Here is a 21,776-nt window from a genome sequence, read left to right as displayed (position 1 = left end):
ACGCCCTCCCCACCATGGTAGGCCGAGCTCCTCCTCACTCTGGCCTCCTCCATCAAGGTCGTCGAGCTCCCTCTCCTCTGCAACGGCCTCGAGGTCGACACTACCACAGAATTGTAAGATTGGTACTGTGTAATATGATGGTGCTTTGAATTCGATTTCTGTGATGAACTGAAGAATTTTTTGCGTGTAAGTTGAATTACCTCTCGACTTGCTGCTCATACAGCGCTTCGCTTCAAATTCCCCACTTCGTCCTGATTCGGTTCAGGTATATACTATGGCTTGTTCTTGGGAGGTTGGAAGTGGGGTATCTCCAGTGGTTCGTTGCCCAGGTTTGCTTCTTCAAGCTGCGTGTGAGGGAGTTAGAAATTGATTCCTTTTTCCTGTCAAAACTGATTTGTTCTATGGCTTCAGTGGAATGTACCAGACTGCTTGGTGCTTGAAAGCGCTTCCCGCGGATGTTTCAGTAGCTTACCATGTAGTCCAGAACTCCAGATTTGGCTTGTGGTGGTTTGATGTTTTACCCGGATGACCATCTTTTAGCTGGGGTTGCTTCTTTGTTTATCTTTGAGAGATTGAGCTTCAGATGTATGCATTCTTTTGTGTTGGTCTGCGATTGCGGCAGCAGTACTTTCCCTTATTGTGCTCGCTTTTTTTTTGGCAGATTTAGACAGGACTTAAGAGTTTCTTGGTAATTTTATGGTTGTTTGATTCTTCAGGAACACGTGTGTTTGATTTTTCAAGAACAACTAGATTGAACATTATAATACTCCCTTCATGCATTCCTCTTGCAGATTTGGTGTCCATATTTTTTTTGTTTTATTCTGTAGACAATCGCTCGTGATCCAATTATTCAACATAAAATTGAATATAAATGAACAGATTGTGTTAGTCCTACTTATATTCAACTGTGTAAGGCTAACAAAATTAGGCCGTGCATTATACCTCCTTGATGCATCCTGCTTTGTTGAGTTACTAGATTGGTATCGCGCCTTTATCGCGCCTTGGCGCGAGGGTGCCGGTCCCAACGTTTTGGTTAAGCAGGTAATACTAAGTTAGTAGGAATCCAAATTTAGCATATGCATTCATACATGATAATAATAAAATGAAGAAAAAACATTCAATTGTGATAGGGGTGAGACATAGCATTTCTCAATATCGGCACGAGACTATAAGGCAAAATCAATCTAAGTGCGTTTGTAAGATTACAAAAGATAGCCATTCGACATTAAGATCAAAACCAAAAGTGCAGCCACTCGACTTGAAGTTTGATACCAGAAGCACGATAATAGGAGAAGTAGTAATAAGAATAGGAACATATAAAGGAGAGCTACAGAGCTATAGCTACTAAGCATACTAATAGGTGGCTTCATTCAACTTCCTTGTCGATAAATTTCATAGGCGCCACTTCGCATAGTCCTAATGCAAACAACTTCTGAGATATATGGCATATTATCATCCCTGTATATGCAAACTTGTGAGATATATTGGAATGAGATGAAGTTTCTAAATCAGAACTGACAGTATAAATATACAACATTCACTCAATCAAAAGGGCTTGAAAACTACATTTATGCACCCATGTTCTCATATATTAGCATAATTATCCACAGAAATTCCTAGTTGCAACGGAAAATGAGATTAGCTTGTTCATTCAAAGAATTTGCTTTATCGATCCTTCTACACTCATTAATGAGAGGAAAACTTTAAAATATCAATAGAAGAACAATTACATGGAGAAGCAATCAGACAAAACATTCCAATATCGCGTTCCAGTAAAACATCTTTCAAAGAGCAACAGAAATTAGGATGTTACATAAATAGCACAAAAATGGTAGCAAGTACCAAAGATAGTACAAAATGATCGTGCTGCAAGAGAGTGCACTGAAATTTAACCTTCGCTGTCAGCGACGCATATCGGATCATCGTTCGTCGACCCTTTCATGATGTGGTTGCTACCAGTGCTCTAGGAGAAACAAAGTTGCGTTAAAAACATACTTTGATTGGGAATAGTAAAGTTGAGATCATATAAAAGATCAAATACAACTCATATACTGTGAGAATTGAAACTCTGTACATCAAGTACAAATCTTATTGTCCCTACTCTATTCACGAAAAAATGGTAGTAAATATACTGTTAGTCCAGTGTGCTTCTGTGTAGTTCTCAATTTCTGCAGCTTTAAACAATTTAGTGTCTATCCTATTTTTATGTTTAGTTATAGGCGCGTCCATACATCTGATCAAGAACAAAACAACGCCCAGGTGTATTAAACTTCTTTTGCCAATGGCAATACCAGAACGAAAGTATTAGTACATGGTTTTATTAACATAATATAAGAACATAAAGGCACAAATGGTCAAGAAGAGGGGATTGGGGCGAGGAGGGGATGTGTCGTGGGTCTGCTTGGCGACAGGAGATTGGATATCGCAAGGACGAAGAAAACCTCCATTGTCGACCGAATGGGAGCGCCTAGTGTTCTTAACGGCCCTGTACTTTTCCTAGCTCCCACAACCTAGCTGTAGAAGCGTAACAGATCTTGGAAGAGAGCAAGAGAAAAGAACGGATGGGAAAGGATATCTTACCTACCTCGGTCGAAGATCGACACGGAGGAGCACTTGCCAGTCTTGTCCCTCGATAAATCTGACTCATTCGGGAGCGCCATGGCCGAGAGTGGCGGATCGAGTCGCCGCGATGTGGAAACCGGGAAACAACAGTAAAATAGGATTTGTCGCTCTATATCCCTTCCTGTTGTGCTCCTCCTGTAGATGGGCTGGGCCAAGTTAAAGCTGGGTGGGCTTGATAATAAAAGCATATATCTTCCTGATGAATTGATAAAATAGGATTGTCCGAAAACAGGAAAGGCAAACCGCATAATACCACAATCCAGCAAGAAAAAATTAGATACACGAGCAGACTGCTGTATGCATATCAATGAGTACGAGAATAATATGGCCACATGTCTTTATTTCGATATCAAACGCATCTATATATATATATATATATATATATATATATATATATATATATATATATATATATATATATATATAGTAAATTATATTTACATCTGTTTTTTATTATTTTTATTCAACAGTCCAGAAATGCCCATTCGTGGAAATCTCTATGTTCTCAACTGATGGTTGAGACAATCAACCATCAGTTATTTTTGTTTGTCCAACAAATATAAGATATGAAAGCTTTGTAGGCAAGCACAAAAAGACCAGATTCTTCAACAACTTGGCGATTCAGATGCAATAGCACTGTCCTCATGAGCATATGAAGAGAAGAAACAAGGTGCATTTTATCTCCATTACAATTTGAAAATATAAAGAGAAGAAACAAGGTGCATTTCATCTCCATTACAATTTGAAAATATAAAGAGAAGAAATAATGAAAATCCATAAGAAAGGCCAACAAAATTAAAGGTTAAAAGGGGTGGAAAACTAAAGAGTGGATGAGCTCACCGGAGGGTCCTGAGAGCACGTGTTGTGCTTTGTATCATCTAAAAAAGATGTAAACTCTGTAAGTAGAAACAGACTTTAGCACTGTGATCCAGTATGTATTGAGTAGTGGATTAATGTATGTATTTGGTGTGCTTGCAACTGCTTATTTATTGCTTGCACCAGAAATACAAATAAGTTACTATTGAAAATACAAATATACTATCAAGAAAATGTAAAAACACACACGCACTGGTCTCAACTAGCTCAAATGATCTGCTGCTACTGCCCTCCCCTAAGAACATTCAACCCTAGGCGGAGCTGCTTCTGCACCCCGAACACTCAACCCTATGATAGAGCTGGTTCTGCATCCCACCATTTTATCCCATTGCAATGCACAGGCTTAAAATCCTCTTTATTTATCTGTTCATTTAATAACGCATCTTCTCATGATTGCATCTATCGTTTATTTCACGAAAGAAACATCTATGCAGTTTTGGGGTTTGTCGTGAAGTTCGTAGGAATCGATCATGAACTTGATGCCATATCCAAGAAAGGTGAGGCTGCTTCGCGTGCGAGTCGTACTTTGGCGAGCGGTAGTTACGCCGATTGATTAGCCGCTTTTTTATTTGTATCACTACCATTGGCTTCATGTGGATGTAAAAAATAAGTTTTGTATTGGTATCGTTCTTAATTCTCAAGAGCAAATCGGAGAGTATGTTGTCAATGTGAACAAATTGTACTACACTCCTGAGTGGTTTCCTGATAAATCTCAGTTTGTTCGTAATGGGCAGATGATCTTTTTTGTAGTAATATGTATTGAAGATTTATAGATGGAAATGTGTATATCATTAGATGATTTGTTAACAATTTAGATTTCTGTTGCAAACAATTATGTTTCATCTTTTTTTCATTTACTATACTCCAAATTTGAAGGTTGATATTATACAAATTTTACCAAATTAACAAATATTGGTTGTGAGAAAATTTTCAGTATGTAACAATCACGAACATTAGGAAGCAATTCGTGGAAGGCAGCCCTCATGGTCTAGCTCGACAAGATTAGGTTTTAAAGTTATAAAAAATGTTCTCTTGTGCTGGTGTAGTTCAATGACAGTGTGGTGGGTGAGTTCATCGCCTTGAGATTGACCACGTTCAGACACGTTGCGACTAGGTGAATGTCAACAACGGCGGGAAGAAGGATAACTACGAGACGGATTGGTTACCGTGTTCAAGTGGATGAAGCAGATTGTGTGTGCAGTGATGGGTTGTGATGTTATTATTTTTCTCCCCTTGCAACGCACGGACTTTTTTGCTAGTCTCTCCCTAATAATAAAGCACGGATTGGGTCTCCGGATTCACCGTCACAATACGCTTTCTTCTCATGTCATAATACACTTTACAATTTGTATGGAAAAAAATTGTAATATACACGAGATGGTACTAATGAAATCAAGTCGTGTGCGTCGAACGATCGCACCGGCTCCCTTCCCTGCTGGGCTTGCCTGGGCCCGTTTTTCTACTTGCAACGAATCAGCGGCTGGACTATCAAAAAATAAAACTATCAGAGACTCAAATTCGGAAACGATTGGTTTTTCCTTCATACTACGGTGTTTTGACCGTGACCCAGTCGAGCTCCACATCCCTCGCCGCTTCCTCAACTTATCTCAACTTCCAGCGCGCCGGAGGATGAGCAGAAGACGGAGTCGTTGCGGGCCGGCGAGCAGGTACTTATCTCAACTTCCAGCGCGCCGCCACCACCTGCCGCTCCGCTGCGTGCCGCCACCACCGCCTCGCGCGCCGCCCTGGTCGCCGCCGCCGGCCTTGCGTCGCCTCAACGCCCGACCCCCGAGTCTCGCAGGCCCGCCACACACCTACTCTCTTCCAACAATTCCGTGCATCCCAGCTCGATTACTTCAGGGAGGAGGAGGATGACGACGAGGCAGAGCTGCTGGACACGGTCACACGGCCGCCTGTCCCGGGAAGATCTGCAGCAACGGTGGCCTCTGGTGCACGCGGATGTCTGTGGAGGCGGAAATTTAATTCGACCTCACCTCGGGCTGCCGGCCTCCCCAAGTTCCTGCTGCCGGCGCCCTCCCGAAGCTCCTGCCGGCCTCCTCCCTGAGCCCCAAGCACGAACAAGGTACTGTGCTGCACACCTGAAAGTCACCCAGCTACTCCTTGTAAAGCCAAATCCCCTTTTGAAATTGAGCAGTTGACCAAATTAACTAGGAAACCCTTGACGGCAAGTTACTTCGGGACTGATAGAATCACCACAAATTGAGATGAGGCATTCAAGCGGGCTGGACACACTGACACTCGAGCAGTAGGATCCCTTGAACTGAAGAAATGAATAGGAAGATACATGCAATTTAAGGTAGGCGCACACTAACGTCTCAGTATCAGCACCATAATTTGTGTGTGTGTGTATGAATTTTTTAGTTTGTCTCATGATTGATGCATTCACCTTAGTACAGTATATCTTCTGTTTCATGTGTTTTCTGTGTAAAAGTTGGGTCCCGATGACCAATAAGCAAAGAACAACCTTCTCCAACTGACAGTGTTATTCTCCTAAACAATTTGCCATTTTGGTATTTGCATGGGGAATAAAGAAGAACATTCATCATTAGTACTTGAAGAGACTTGCCTGGTTGGGGCAGAACAGGATCTGCTATAGTGCATGTTACTTGACTGCTCACTGTACGACTTCAATAAAATCAAGGTCTTTTCCTGATGCAAGAAAATGTTTTCTTGCTGCAATGGTAAGCTATTCTGAATCCATCTCATAATGTGGCTGCTCATGTTTGGTGCAGACGTAGCGCATGGCAGGGAGATAAAGTGTTGAGAAAAAGGACGACGATGTAAAGGGCAGATGATAGGGGATTACTCAATAAGTATGCGGAGCTGCTATAAAGTTTCCTCCTTTCTGTATAGTTATTTCACTATCCACCTAAATGTCATTCCATGTATATGTAGGAAACTAATTTTGTGTTGCTAAATTTTCTGTATATATTTAATATTATTCAGTGTTAAACTAATAATGATCGAAACAATGCTAGACTTACATGTTGATTCATCATTTGTAGACTTTTGGTTACAACGGATAGATATGAGCAGTTTAGCACTATTCTTGCTTATATATCAAAAAATATTATGATCAGCAGGCTAAATCTATCACACGGGTCGTTAGCTCTGTTACCATAACATTTCACCATCCTAACACGCGAGGAAAATAATTTCACAAGATTCTCATATTAAGTATCTATTCAAAGAGGTATGTGACAATGTCTATGTGCGGGAAGGAGAAATTCACTCGGTAACAACACCGATGCTACGGATTACATGCTGAGAGTTGAGACCTGGTGAGCTTGCTCGTACTATTGTGTGATGTGTTAACTTACTTTTGTAGTTTCTATATGCCAACATATATCATGCTGTTTTATGGTTAGTAGTATTTCAACATAAATTTTCTATTCATGCATTGAAGCAAAACTGCAGTTAGTTGCTACAGAGCTAGGAGATCTTGGTGTATAATAAAATATATTAATATGGAGGGGTTCCTTTGTCACCTGATTTGATAAGGTATATAGTACGGAAGTTTTTTTATTTCATAATCATATTCTTGATGTACTGTTTAACGTATTTTCTTTTCAGAGATTTGCCCTTCAAATTTTCTTGTGATAGCTAATTGCCTTTCCGTAAAACTCTTTGTGCGGATTAGTTGATATGATCAATGGTCAAACTGTTTGAGTTTCAAAATCATTTTAACATTTCAAATTTGGGGGTTGTATATATACAACCGGATATCATGTGTATTATGCATAGCGATCTACTTTGTTCTGTCTGTTAGCATTAATTAATGTCTAATTCTTGATTATATTTGATATACTTCAGATAGTGAGCATGATTGTGGGGATGGTGCGTATGAGGATTTTTTTTCCCTTCTCCCATTGGAACACACACGTATATTTGGGTTTATAATACGGGTTGTTGCCCCAGTTGCTTTTGCTTGGCGATAATGGCAATGCAGTTATCACCATGTTTGCACCGTTCTTCATATGCACATCCCTAGGCTCCTTATGTTACTGTTCACCATCACTGTTGATTATTTCTCCTTCTATTCTGTTATCCAATAGGTATTCTCTTACTACATATAAATTTGGAGGACAAAGCATTTATTCTGTTGATATACTAAACCCCAAATTGCTGACATTTATTCTGTTGATATATTAAACCCCAGATTGCTGAGATGTAACGTCTTCTATATGAATTTGTTTCATAAAATTAATCATTGGTTTAGTTTGATAGATTAAACCCAAATTAGTTTATGGACTGAACTAGAAATAACACAATCACATATTAGTTTTCTTTTTAAATTTCATAGTAGAGATTTAGCCGTCGATGACCCACTACACGTGGATGCCACATCCTTTCTTCCTCAGCTATCGCGCGAATTTTCAATGCCGGTCCACTGCGATCAGGGTGCTGGAGGCTCTTGGGCTTGCAGCTCGCATGCTTGGAGGTAAGTTTTGTAGCCTCCCGTTGCAACGCACGGGCATTTGTGCTAGTGTGTGTGTGTGTGTCTATATATATATATATATATATATATATATATATATATATATATATATATATATATATATATCCCTAATAATAAAGCACGGATTGGGTCTCCGGGTTCACCGTCGCGGCGTTTTTACATAGAAGTCCTTATACTTTTTTGGTAATGAACCCGCAGTCCCGATGGCTAAGTGAAAAAAAAACGATTCGATTTTTACTCCTCGCCCCCGTCTCCTTCTTCGACCCACACACGAACCGCCGCCCCTCCAGCCTGCCCGCCGATGCTCCGTCCGCCCCTCTTCTCCATCTTCTCCCCCAGGCCATACCGTGGTGGATGACATGCCCGTCGGCGCTCCATCCTCCCATCTTCTCCATCTTTTCCCTAGCCATCTCCCTCCTCCCTCCCTTTTCCGCCCCCACCTCTACTCCGATCTGGTCTGGAACTAGGCGCCGGCGACTTGGAGGCAGAGGACACTCGAGCGCTCCTTCTGGATCGGGTCAACGCGGCGCCACCTCTCGATGCGGAACGGCGGGGGCGGCTAGATCGGCAGCGGCGACTGGAGCTTGCAGAACGACGGCGGCGGCTGGAGCTGGGGATTGCCAGCCCTGGGAGGAGCGCGTCTCGCCGGCTGCGGCTCCACTGGGAGGAGCGCAACTACGTAGTCCGTCGCTCGCGCCGCTAGGAGAAAGAAGGGATGGCGCGACGGCCTAGGCAGGAGCTCGCCGGAGCCAAGCGACGGCAGACATGGGTGGGAGGCAGAGGGATCCGGCGTGGCGGCGCGAAGTCCTTCCAGGTGGAGGCATGTTGGGTGCCTTTGGCTGTCACCGACGCACACTGAGACAGGTGAGGAACAAAGCAACATGCTGAGTATTTGAGGTGCCTTCTTTAGTTTCAGAATCGTCTAAACTTCTGCACAACATGGCCTTGAAATACAGAAATAGATTATGTCTTTTGTTAGACTAGATTGTTGCCTATGTTATGCTGTTTGCAGGCTATAATTGTTCAGGGAGCCATGCAATTGGAGCTGAGAGAATTATTAGCACGTTATGTAAAGAAGTGTTGAGCCAGTACAAAGGGACGGTCCTCAATTTGTTAATAGCAGAGGTATGCCATTTTCTCTATTTTCCATCGCTTGTTCAAATTTCCATGCATGGACGAGTTTCTCATGAGATGATTCTTTTATGAATTATCCGTAAATTGCAACTGATATGGTAATGCTCTATGTTCGTGCATACAGACCCACATAAAGTAAGGTCGGTCTGTGTTTATTTGATGGTACTCACGCTGTCAGGTTAGTTCCTTATGACGGGTTGTGATGTACATGAATTTAATTGCCCATTCAGTGCTGCAAATTAACTCATTTTCATGATGGAATAATTTTTGCATCAACAGGATTGAATCCGTATGCATCGTTCTGATGCAGAGGCCGGGGAGTCCCCCCTTTTCGAAAAAAAACAGGATTGAATCCGTTGTCAGTAAAGAAAATGTTGGCTCAGATGTTATGTGCACAACCTGTGTGAGATGGTTGTTGTGTGGATAGAAAATCAGTTCCATGAAAACAAATAAAGGAGTGGATATTGCAATAGGTTAACCAGGTTACTTTGTGATTTGCCTTGCCCTTTACCATTCTCTGATGCAATGTAATTCATGAAAGAAAGGTAACAGGTGACAATACTTTTGCCTTTTATTCCAGCTGTGTGAGCGTTTACAGAGCGCGAACGGGGAGTCAACAGTCAGCTGCTGTCAGATCTCAAAAATGCGGGTTCGTTTTTCGTTGCTTACAGCGAGAGCGGTCGTGGTGGACAGGAACGACCACCACGGATCCCTCGCCCCAAGTCATGATCCAGTTGTTGAATGTTCACAAGAAAATTTATGTGTAAGCAACGCTGCAGCCCCATCTCTCTCTCATACAGTATTCTATGTTTTGTTCCTGTTAAAATTCTGCTCAAGGTGCCAGTTTTTTCTACATTTGATCATCTATTAATGTTGAACAATACATGTACTTATATGTTTAAAGTGTTGTTGTCTTCTTGAACTAATACGATGCCATTTTAATTACCTTCTGTTTGACATTATTATAGAGAGTTAAGTTGTCATCCTGAACTAATACGATGACATCTTAATTACTCTCTCTTTGACATTGTTATATAGATTCCTGAAACACTACCCATTGTTTCAGCTGCCTACATGTATGTGACAATACTAGCAGATCAAAATTCTTGTTGCTAAGGTGCAGACTGACCTGACTTCAAGGAAAAACCCTGGAGATTCAGTGTCAAATTTTCCTGCCAATTCCATTTTCACATGCTTCCAGAGATGTGTCTTCATTTGTTAGCAAATACTTTCGACATGGCGTAGAAAGTGTACTTCTGAGTACTTTTAAATTATTTTGCTACTTGAAAAGTTGTTTGAGTGGTAAATTGTATTCCAAATTTCTAAGAACATATTTATTTTGCAGGGATTGGAGATTGACTGATTGTTTGGTTGTCCGCAGATTCAAAGATGAAGTACATAGTAAAGGTAGGGGCAAGGGGCATCAGACGTGCTAATTTTTCTGAACTCTACAATGGAACCTGTGTTTCTGAATTTCTGTCAAAGTGTCAACTCTGGATCATACATAGTAGTGCTTTTTTGATAGTAGGTGGTCTGAATTTCTGTCAATGGTCTGAATTTCTCAAAGTGACTACTCTGGATCGTACATAGTAGTGCTCTTTTGATAATTGATAGTAGGTGGCCGAAGTGTCAAACGCTGGAACAAGCACGATCCAGAGTTTTGAGTTTTGAGTTTGCCCCACCTTAAGTTTTTTCCATCCTCCACCACGACCGGACGCCCTCTCCATCTAAATCATGCCTCTCTAAACGTACTGTCATGTATCAAGCTCCTACCTGACCGATGGGACATACGGTGGTCGTGCTCCAACCCATTTAATCTCAGGTCTGATCTATGTTCAGCTCCTTATACATATAGTACTTGGTTATACAAACATGGAACTGATGGATATGTTCGATTAATGGATGCATAATTAGACACCTGATGATGAAGAGATGGAATTAATGGATGCGTACATATATGATTGGACCCTTGATAAGCTTAGGTGGATATATGGTTTACTGCATTCTCAGTAGGTTGATAATTACTGTATATGAAAACAAAATTGCTCATTCTTGTTTTGTCGGATATTCGCACAAGGCCGCGCCGGCAAGATAATTAGTTACTTTTTTATAAAACCCACAGGTAATCTATATATTTGCAGGTGATTCAGATGAGCGTCTCCCACAAGGTGTGAGTATTCTATTTTCTGAAGAACCAAGCAGGAGCTCTGCCGAAATACTATTAAAACAAGGGAATGGAGTACATACTATGTAGAATTATAACATGGACATGCTCAGCAATCCAAATCTTATTACATAGATTTTTTTTAAGTTTGTAATATAGCAGCTCCTATAAGTATCAAGTGTAGATGGAATTCCTACTGACTTACATTTCTATGAATTTTTAGATAATGGTAATAATGCTTAAAACCTTACACCAAGGTTGTATATTAAAGTCTTTTGCACTACCCGAGAGGTCAAGCATCCCAGATCATGATCCAATCATGACTGAAATTGCCACATGCTCGGGCAGAAGCTTAAGGTCGGCAATGCGACCGCCATGCATCATATGAGATGTTGTCCAGCTAGCTCTGCCATCCATACCCCCTCAATGATACTGTCTAGATAGCATCCATCACCATGATCATGGCAGAGCAGATTAGGCGTTTTATCACTTATCAGCATGTTTTTTTGATGTCTCTTTCTTGGTAATATTGGTCATGTATTTGACATAATGCCTAGCCATGGTGCCATGTGCAAGTCACTGTTAAGGGTCAGCAACAGAATTGCAGATCAATGTGTAACACTATGTTGCACTAGGTCTAGGAGACCGAGGGCATCCAGATCAACCTCTTCGAGGCCTGAAACATTATGTTTGTTAGGTCTTTTTTCCGTTAAACTATCCCTTTACATATTGTTTTGATGCATATGAGAGCAAAGGCCCAAGTTCTTTTTATTTCATTTAATTGGCGCCGGTAACGGAATAGCTCTTGCACAACCTTGGTTGTGTATCTGAATCTACTAAGTAGTATATGTTGGGATCAAAGGAAAGAAAAATACTTATGGTATTTGTTCCGCTTGATAACATTATGTCATTGTCATACATATGTGAGATTATTTCACTGGTTCAAAAATGATGTCACATCTCTTTGTTATTGACATACTCCGTCCGTCCGGAATTACTTGAAGTTCTTTTCCTTTTTTCACTTGGTCACCATCATTGGGTTGACACTTTATAATTAATGTTTTTTATGTTAAGAATGTGTTGGAGGCTAAGAGTAATCCTAATTAAACATGTTCAATTTATCGTGGCCTTTGCAATTGTAGTATTCACTGCCCAGCAGTTTCAATAAAAGGGAAGATGAGACAAGGCAGAAGGAGATGGATTGGGAGTTGCACACACAAACTTTCAAACTAATTTTATACCCGTTGCAACGCACGGGCCCTTTTGCTAGTATATAATAAAGCACGGATTGGGTCTCCGGGTTCACCATCGCGCACATTTTACACAAAGCCCCCTGAAGTTTTGGACAATCAACTCGCGCTATAGATTTAAGCAGGGATTGGATCTCCGGGTTCACCGTCACGCACATTTTACACAAAGCCCCCTGAAGTTTTGGACAATCAACCCGCGCTATAGATTTAAGTTAGTACAGTAAAATAAAATTGTTTCGCCCGTTCACAGGACCGGAAATCGGGTGCTGCGCGGTGCACAGGAGATACACGAGGAGGTCGGACCTAGGCAGCAGACTGCGTTTCCTCAAAAAAAAAAGGCAGCAGACTGCGGGGCAGGAGGCGGAGATGGTTTGCGGAGGAGCGCCAGGGAGCAGAGAGCGGCGGTGCCTCATGTCCTCGCAAAAAAAAAAACAGCTACCTCATGCATGCACACATATACTCCCTCCGTTCCAAAATAGATGACTCAACTTTATACTAACTTTAGTACAAAGTTGGGTCATTTATTTTGGAACGGAGGGAGTATATCCGGACACGCTCGTGTACTTGGACGGGAAACGTATACGACAAGGCTAGGTACTAATGCATCGTCCATGTCGAGCACCCTGACATTGTATTATTTTTAGATCAGTCACCTGTGGACATGCCACGATCCATGCAACACGCACGCAAGTAAGCAAGCTCCATGGACAAGATGCATACAACTATGGTAGCAAGCAAGCACACGTTTGCGCACAACCTAATAAGTGCGGGTATGCAATCGACTCCTATTTCCATTTTTCTCGGTATATTCAAAACAAATTATATTAAGAAAGCACTCACTATCTAGACAGAAATTATTTACAGGCAAGCACCCCCTGTAATTTTGTGTATATATGCATCACATGAGCATCCATCACATAAAAGTGTTTCTATATGCACCATTCTTCCGATATTCATGTCTCATATAACAAGATTTATTTTCTTATGTATAAGTATATCATGCATCCACATGGGATGACTCATAATGAAACACAACAATTAATTATGCAATTTCATAGAGCTTTGTGAGAAGATTGCCCATAAGAAAATTGTCCCAATTTACAAAATATAATTATCTGTGTTTCTGGTTAATGAAGCAGTCACATCAGTTAATCCAATATCCGAGATCCTTCTGTCCCTCGCACTACATATATGTCTTGCATTAATCATGGACAATTAGTACACCATTGTCAATGGATAGCACCTGAAATAGTGAAGGTCCAAATAAAATAGGGAAGTTGAAAACCAAACAATCCACACATTCCTTAGGAGTTTTGCAACAATGATTTGGGTGAAAGCGCAATTCTTTTTCATGTTAGAAAAAATGGATACTTATTCGGCTATAGGGGAGTGCCACATTTTCCCCCGTTGCAACGCACGGGCATATGTGCTATAATAATAATAATAATAATCTTTCCCTAATCTTTTCCTAATAATAAAGCACAGATTGACTCCGTGGGTTAACCGTCACAATACGCTTCTTTTCGTGAATTTACGCTTCCAGTTTTTTTCACCTACATTATTTTCTACATCCGAGGTGATACTATTTTATCTGCGTATCTTTATCAAAATCAAAATAAATCACATGATGCATCTTGGTGGGCTTCATTGTCTGTCTGCTGACGCATGTTTGACCCAATCCAAGAGTCCAGCAAAAATCACACCCAGCTAGGATAGGAAATTGTGTCCGGTACAAACTGGTAGATCGATGCCCGTATCGAACGTCCCTAAAAACAAGCAGCCCGCCGCCCCTCCCAATCGTGCCGGCGCCGCTACAGGGGATCTTTGTTCCCGAACTCAGACATCTCCATCTATGCCGTGCAGTACCTTGGATCGGAAGAGGTTTCTGGCTCATCAGCTCCGCAGACGACGATCGTCGACAACGACGGAGAGATCACCCTGCAGTCATGGCTGTCGATTGCAAGAAGCGCATCGAGTTCCTTGAGGATCCCGAGTATGAATGTGCCAGAAAAGCTCCCGCTTGACGCTGGCAGTGGAACGCCGAGGAGTGCGCCGCCAACTACTGGTGCGTGGTGTACGTACACAAACCTGTCCAGCAGCAGTGCAAAGGGGACGTGAGTTGATGCCTGATGTTGGTAGATGAGTTCGGCAACATGATGATGATCATCACACACTTGGGCGCCACCGGTGAGACGCTCTAACTCCGTGTTGCTGTCTTTCTGTACGTACTGATCAATGCGTGTGTAACGACACGTACTTCTCCATCTACTGATCGCTTTCCATGACGTTGTGCCTCCTTTTGCTAACACGTAAGTGACCTCTACTCAATCCTCAATATCCTGTATGAAACAAGAAATTTCTCTGTACATCCCTTGAACTTTCTTTTCCTATAAATTAACTTGGTTTTCTAAAGGACAGTAACAATTCCATCTGAATCCGTCCAAGCAACGGATCTATGTACTGTAAGTTTTCTCAATTTCTTTTGTTCTTTCTCCCTGTTTTAATTTTAATTTTCATCGCCTTATTTGAACTTTTTTAGGTCAACGACGATTTCACAAAAAGATCACTAGAAAACCGACTAAACTTCAAATAGTTCACTGGTCTTTGTTTTGCTCGGTTATATTTATTTTATGCTTACAGCCGAACTAGATGACTTGATTATGGCGAAGGGTCAGAGCATGCAGTCTTCTAGACTACAGAAGTTATACATGGACGATAAGATATGGTCTCATGCTTAAATTTACTTTTTATTATAGTCAGTATGATCCAATGTTGTCATAGTATCCATCAAATATGAAGAGTTAAGTCTATATATATTGCATGAAGTAGCTATATATATATACTATAGAACAGGCGCTAGCTACCAATACGCATGTCTATATTTCATGTTTGCCTTCTAAAAAGGAGGAAGAAACTATTGGAAACATCATTTTTAGTGCAATATTCCATACTGATATAACTTATTACAAGCATCTTATATACACGCATGATTATGTTTAACACGAACATACACTAGTAGAAAAGGGGGCAATGATCCAGGTCGGGTCAACCCATTAGTCCCGTGTCGTGAGCCCCGGGGGCCGGCCGGGCCACATGGGCCATTGGTCCCGGTTCGTCTGGACCTTTTGGTCCCGGTTGGTGGGACGAACGGGGACCAATGGACCTCACTCTTGGCCCATCACCATTGGTCCCGGTTGGTGGGACAAACCGGGACCAAAGGCAGCCCATTAGTCCCGGTTGGTGGCACGAACCGGGACTAAAGGGTTGGTCCTCGTTGCGGTCAGTGTTTAGTCCCACCTCGCCAACCGAAGGGCGCTCACACCCGTTTATAAGCCCCTTCCTCTCTGTCTTGTTGAGCTCCTCTCAAAGTGAAAATAGATGCCCTTATACAGGGAATTTGACCTAAATTCATATTGAATTTCTTTGAAGTTAGTAGAAATTTATTATGAATTTAGGTCTAATTTTCTCTATAAGCACATCTATGTTCATTTTTTTAGTAAAGTTAATCATAACTATTTTTTCTTCTATTTATTTCTGAGTAGTTTTTTATATATTTTTTTCTTTTCTACTATATTTATTTTTTTCTATTTATTTTTGAGTTGTAATAAGTCTTTAAAAATAAAAAAGAGGCGCAATGCTCGTTAATTAGCTTCAAGCCTTTCGGAATAGTGTAAACTGCACTGCACATAGCTCTGTGCAGTCTACCCTATTCCTCAAGGCTTAAAGCTAAGCAACGTGCAGGTTAGCATTGAGCCTCTTCTGCATCGTCTCTGCACTCGGGGCTTATAAACCGCTGCGAGTGCCTCTCGCTTGACGAGGTGGGACTAAAAAATAGCTGCAGAAAGAATCAACTAAAAAACTCTTTTACCGGTTCATGGCACGAACCGGTACTAAAAGGTGCTCGTGGGGCACCAGCCTTAAAACATGTACCAAATAAAATGCCTTTATAACAGCCTTAGAACTGGTACTGAAGGAATCAACTAAAAAGCTTTTATAAACCTCTAGTATTATTGAAACTAAAATTATATAGAATTTTGTTACAAACTTTAATAGCAAAAAGGATTATCATAAAAGAAAATAAATAAGTAATTAGAATTCTGTTCAAAACATTAAAATCAAAAAGAATTATCATAAAAAAAAGTAATTAGAATTCTGTTCAAAACATTAAAAACAAAAAGAATTATCATAAAAGAACATAAATAAGTAATTAGAATTTTGTTACAAACTTTAATAGCAAAAAAAATTATCATAAAAGAAAATAAATAAGTAATTAGAAAGATTATAATTAATCTGAGCTAAAAAAGCGAAAATCAAAAGAAAATAAATAATACAAAGCAAAAAATAAAATAAATAAAATAAAAAAGTGCCACCTAAAGGGCTACCACGGCCTCAATACGGCTAGAAACCCAACAATGGGCCAGGATTCAGGCCCGCAACAGGCCCACAGTCACATATAGTGAGTTTAGTCCCGTAAGCCTATATTTGAGAGGAGCTCGAGAGGGCAGCGGGACTGGGTTTTATAAACCACTCTCGAGCTCCCTCAGCTAGCGAGGTGGGACTAACTTTCGTGCCGCGACGCGGGCAACACAGGGCCTTTAGTCCCGGTTGGTGGCACCAACCGGAACTAAAGGGGTGCATTGGTACCGGTTCGTGGCACCAACCGGTACTAATGCCCCCCCTTTAGTCCCGGTTGGTGCCTTCAACCGGGACCAAAGGCCTCTACATTGGTCCCGGTTGGTGCCACAAACCGGGACCAATGCCTTTGCAATATAAGTAGCATTTAGGAAAATTTCAGAAACTGCCCATCCCCACTTCAATCTCTTCTTCGGCTTGCTCTCCCCCGACGACGGCGAATCCATCTCCCCGGCCCATCCAGCGCCGCCCCGACGCCCCGTCCCGCGCCGCCCCGACGCCGTCGCGGCCCCCCACCCCGCGCTGCACCTCGCCGTCGCCGTCGCCGTCGCCGTGAGCAACTAATTTAATTTGACATTAATAGTAGTTAATTTAGATGTGTAGTTAATTTTATTAGATTTTTTTGTAGTTTATAGATTTTTTGTTAGATGTGTAGTAATTTAGATGTGTAGTTCAAAGATTTTTCTGTTAGATTTTTCTTCATATTGTGTAATTAATTTGTTCATATTGTGTTAGATTGTTTCATGATTTTTTCTATTGTAATTTAGATGTCAAATTTTTATGATTTGTTTCTGTTGTAATTTAGATGTCAATTTTTTTCATACTGTGTAAGTAATTTAGATGTCAAATTTTTATGATTTTTTTCTATTCATAGAATTTTTATGATTTTTGCCGTTCTAATTTTAATTTTGTTCATAGAATTTTAATGATTTTTTTGTAGTTTATTAATTTTTTTGTTAGATGTATAGTAATTTAGAAGTGTAGTTCATAGATTTTTCTGTTAGATTTTTTTTCATATTGTGTAATTAATTTGTTCATATTGTGTTAGATTTTTTTATGATTTTTTCTGTTGTAATTTAGATGTCAAATTTTTATGATTTTTTTCTGTTGTAATTTAGATGTCAATTTTTTTTCATATTGTGTAAGTAATTTAGATGTCAAATTTTTTTATGATTTTTTTCTGTTCATATAATTTTTATGATTATTTTCTGTTCTAATTTTGTTCATAGAATTTTAATGACTTTTTTGTTCATAGTATTTTCTTTGTCAATTTATTGTGTATGTATAGGAAAATTAGTTAGAAAAATAATAGAACTATAGTTAAACTAGTTTATTTTTAGTAAGTAGTACTTTATTTTATTTATAGTAAGTGCTTCATATATAGTTGAACTAGCTAGTTGATTTAATAAACCAATTTATTTTACTATATATAGAAGTAGTTTATTTTTAATAAGTACTACTTTATTTATTTATAGTAAGTGCTTAGTAGTTGAACTAGTTGATTTAATTAATAAAACTACTTTATTTAACTATATACAGAAGTAGTTCCCGCATCGACGTCGACGATGCCTATCCCGCATCCTCGTCGTCGTCGACTCGGCGGTGGTGGAGGCCTGCTTGATCAGGGCCATGTTCGGGACTGGGCTCCGTCGGGCTGGTATTTGGAGGTGCTACCTTCTGGGGGACGTAGGTTGGTGAGGAGGCAGCCCGTTGTTGACCCGATCCTTATTTGGTGGCGGTCGCGTGGGCCAGTGAAGGTGCCGAGGCTTCCGGACACCGCGGAGGTGGTACGTCACCGTGTCAGCGAGGAGGACGAGCACGTCCGTCGCTACATGGTTGCGTTGGAGGGCAGGTTCGACAATACCTAGCAGGTTCTTCAGGGATCTCACTGGAGCATGATCCTGTGATCGTTCCTTATCTTTGGGTGTCCACCGCCCGCGATGATACCCGTCGGGCGCTACGGTTCTAGCTGTATTAATTAGTGATGCTATATGTATGATAGTATTCGACGAGTATTCGACGATGTACGGACACAAGAGATGATGTACTTTTGGTTATAATTGAATGCATGCTAATTTGAATACTACTTTATTTTACGATTTGGTTTTGCTTATTGAATGCTCATATTGGAAAAGTATTCCTACTTTGAATGCTAAAATTGAAGAGCACTCTATTTTTTTGTAGTTTATAGATTTTTTGTTAGATGTGTAGTAATTTAGATGTGTAGTTCATAGATTTTTCTGTTAGATTTTTTTTCATATTGTGTAATTAATTTGTTCATATTGTGTTAGTTTGTTTCATGATTTTTCTATTGTAATTTAGATGTCAAATTTTTATGATTTGTTTCTGTTGTAATTTAGATGTCAATTTTTTTCATACTGTGTAAGTAATTTAGATGTCAAATTTTTATGATTTTTTTCTATTCATAGAATTTTTATGATTTTTTTCCGTTCTAATTTTAATTTTGTTCATAGAATTTTAATGATTTTTTTGTAGTTTATTAATTTTTTTGTTAGATGTATAGTAATTTAGAAGTGTAGTTCATAGATTTTTCTGTTAGATTTTTTTTCATATTGTGTAATTAATTTGTTCATATTGTGTTAGATTTTTTTATGATTTTTTCTATTGTAATTTAGATGTCAAATTTTTATGATTTTTTTCTGTTGTAATTTAGATGTCAATTTTTTTTCATATTGTGTAAGTAATTTAGATGTCAAATTTTTTTTATGATTTTTTTCTGTTCATATAATTTTTATGATTATTTTCTGTTCTAATTTTGTTCATAGAATTTTAATGATTTTTTTGTTCATAGTATTTTCTTTGTCAATTTATTGTGTATGTATAGGAAAATTAGTTAGAAAAATAATAGAACTATAGTTAAACTAGTTTATTTTTAGTAAGTAGTACTTTATTTTATTTATAGTAAGTGCTTCATATATAGTTGAACTAGCTAGTTGATTTAATAAACCAATTTATTTTACTATATATAGAAGTAGTTTATTTTTAATAAGTACTACTTTATTTATTTATAGTAAGTGCTTAGTAGTTGAACTAGTTGATTTAATTAATAAAACTACTTTATTTAACTATATACAGAAGTAGTTCCCGCATCGACGTCGACGATGCCTATCCCGCATCCTCGTCGTCGTCGACTCGGCGGTGGTGGAGGCCTGCTTGATCAGGGCCATGTTCGGGACTGGGCTCCGTCGGGCGGGTATTTGGGGGTGCTGCCTTCTGGGGGCGTAGGTTGGTGAGGAGGCAGCCCGTTGTTGACCCGATCCTTGTTTGGTGGCGGTCGCGTGGGCCAGTGACGGTGCCGAGGCTTCCGGACACCGCGGAGGTGGTACGTCACCGCGTCAGCGAGGAGGACGAGCACGTCCGTCGCTACATGGTTGCGTTGGAGGGTAGGTTCGACAATACCTAGCAGGTTCTTCAGGGATCTCACTGGAGCTATGATCCTGTGATCGTTCCTTATCTTTGGGTGTCCACCGCCCGCGACGATACCCGTCGGGCGCTACGGTTCTAGCTGTATTAATTAGTGATGCTATATGTATGATAGTATTCGAGGAGTATTCGACGATGTACGGACACAAGAGATGATGTACTTTTGGTTATAATTGAATGCATGCTAATTTGAATACTACTTTATTTTACGATTTGGTTTTGCTTATTGAATGCTCATATTGGAAAAGTACTCCTACTTTGAATGCTAAAATTGAAGAGCACTCTATGCAGAAATCTAGGAGCCCCCTCCATCATCCACCTCGTCGTGGGGGTAGCTTCTCCTTCATTCCCGTGTGCTAGACAATTTGTTGTAATAATGCACTCGGGAATGAAAGGAGGAGCTACGTACCATCACCAATAGTCAACCCGTGATTAATAATAATGATCTAATTTAGGTTTTTTAGTACATATATTTAATATTTGAATTATGAACTTAGGCCGGAAATGTGTACTCGGACGACAAAAACCGTCCGGGGGAGTGCGACTGGTGCCACGACGACCGAGGTATGTGCGACAGGTTCATTGAGCTGGACGAAGATCGGCGCTTCAGCATTAAGCTCGAGGAGACCTTCGATGTTCATACGGTACACAACAACGACACTAGTTTTTTTTCGTAATTAAGCACGACTTCAACTATTTTAACATGTATTTTTCATCTTTTCCAATTCAACTAGCTTATCCCATGCTATGCAAGACGCTATGTCTTGGAGATAATGGGTTTTGAAGACCATGAAAGTAAGGAAACCAAAAAAATTCTCCTAAGGACTCATCATGGTGTGGATTTTCAAGTAAAGTTGTACAATGCTGAGAGTGTAACCCATTTCGGTTGCAAAAATTGGGAAGCACTTTGCAAGATGTATGGTTTTGATGAGGGTATGCTTGTCACCATGCATCTTGGTGATCCTACAATCCAGCAAGACAATATGGGCATTTGGGTCCTTGTGGATACACCTCCAATTCTTCCCCCATGTGAGCTTAACATAGTTATTAAGTAATTTATATTGTTTATTTCAAAATAGTTGACAGCTTGTTTCCATTGACAGCTTATTTTCATTCTTCAAAGAATGTGCGGAAAATGGTAGACAAAATCCACTACACCGATGGCTCCGAATTAACTTATAAGGAGAAAAATCATCTGATCGCATTTTGTACTGATCTTGAGAATTACAATGTCTACAATCGAACTCCTCAACATTATGGTCAATACGTGCCACTAGTGCATGTGTTGAACTACGGTAACTACCATGGAGATACCCTGGTAAGATTTTTTACTATTACGACATCCCTGCATCTTTTTTTAAATACTTCTAAAACTAGTAAATCATTGCTAACT

General features: G+C 40.1%; 1 long non-coding RNA gene across 1 annotated transcript; it reads left to right on the top strand.

Annotated features, from left to right (window-relative positions):
• Positions 1 to 8,197: 8,197 nt before the first annotated feature.
• Positions 8,198 to 11,681, top strand: LOC123110234 (uncharacterized). The gene is made up of 5 exons (XR_006453236.1): positions 8,198 to 9,103; positions 9,237 to 9,290; positions 9,392 to 9,594; positions 9,693 to 9,875; positions 10,458 to 11,681. It is a non-coding gene; the product is annotated as an uncharacterized lncRNA (long non-coding RNA).
• Positions 11,682 to 21,776: the final 10,095 nt, after the last annotated feature.

Source organism: Triticum aestivum, chromosome 5B (assembly GCF_018294505.1).
Source record: "Triticum aestivum cultivar Chinese Spring chromosome 5B, IWGSC CS RefSeq v2.1, whole genome shotgun sequence".
Taxonomy (NCBI): Eukaryota; Viridiplantae; Streptophyta; class Magnoliopsida; order Poales; family Poaceae; genus Triticum; species Triticum aestivum.
Note: the sequence above shows the minus strand (reverse complement) of the source record. Positions and strands in the feature narration are given on the sequence as shown.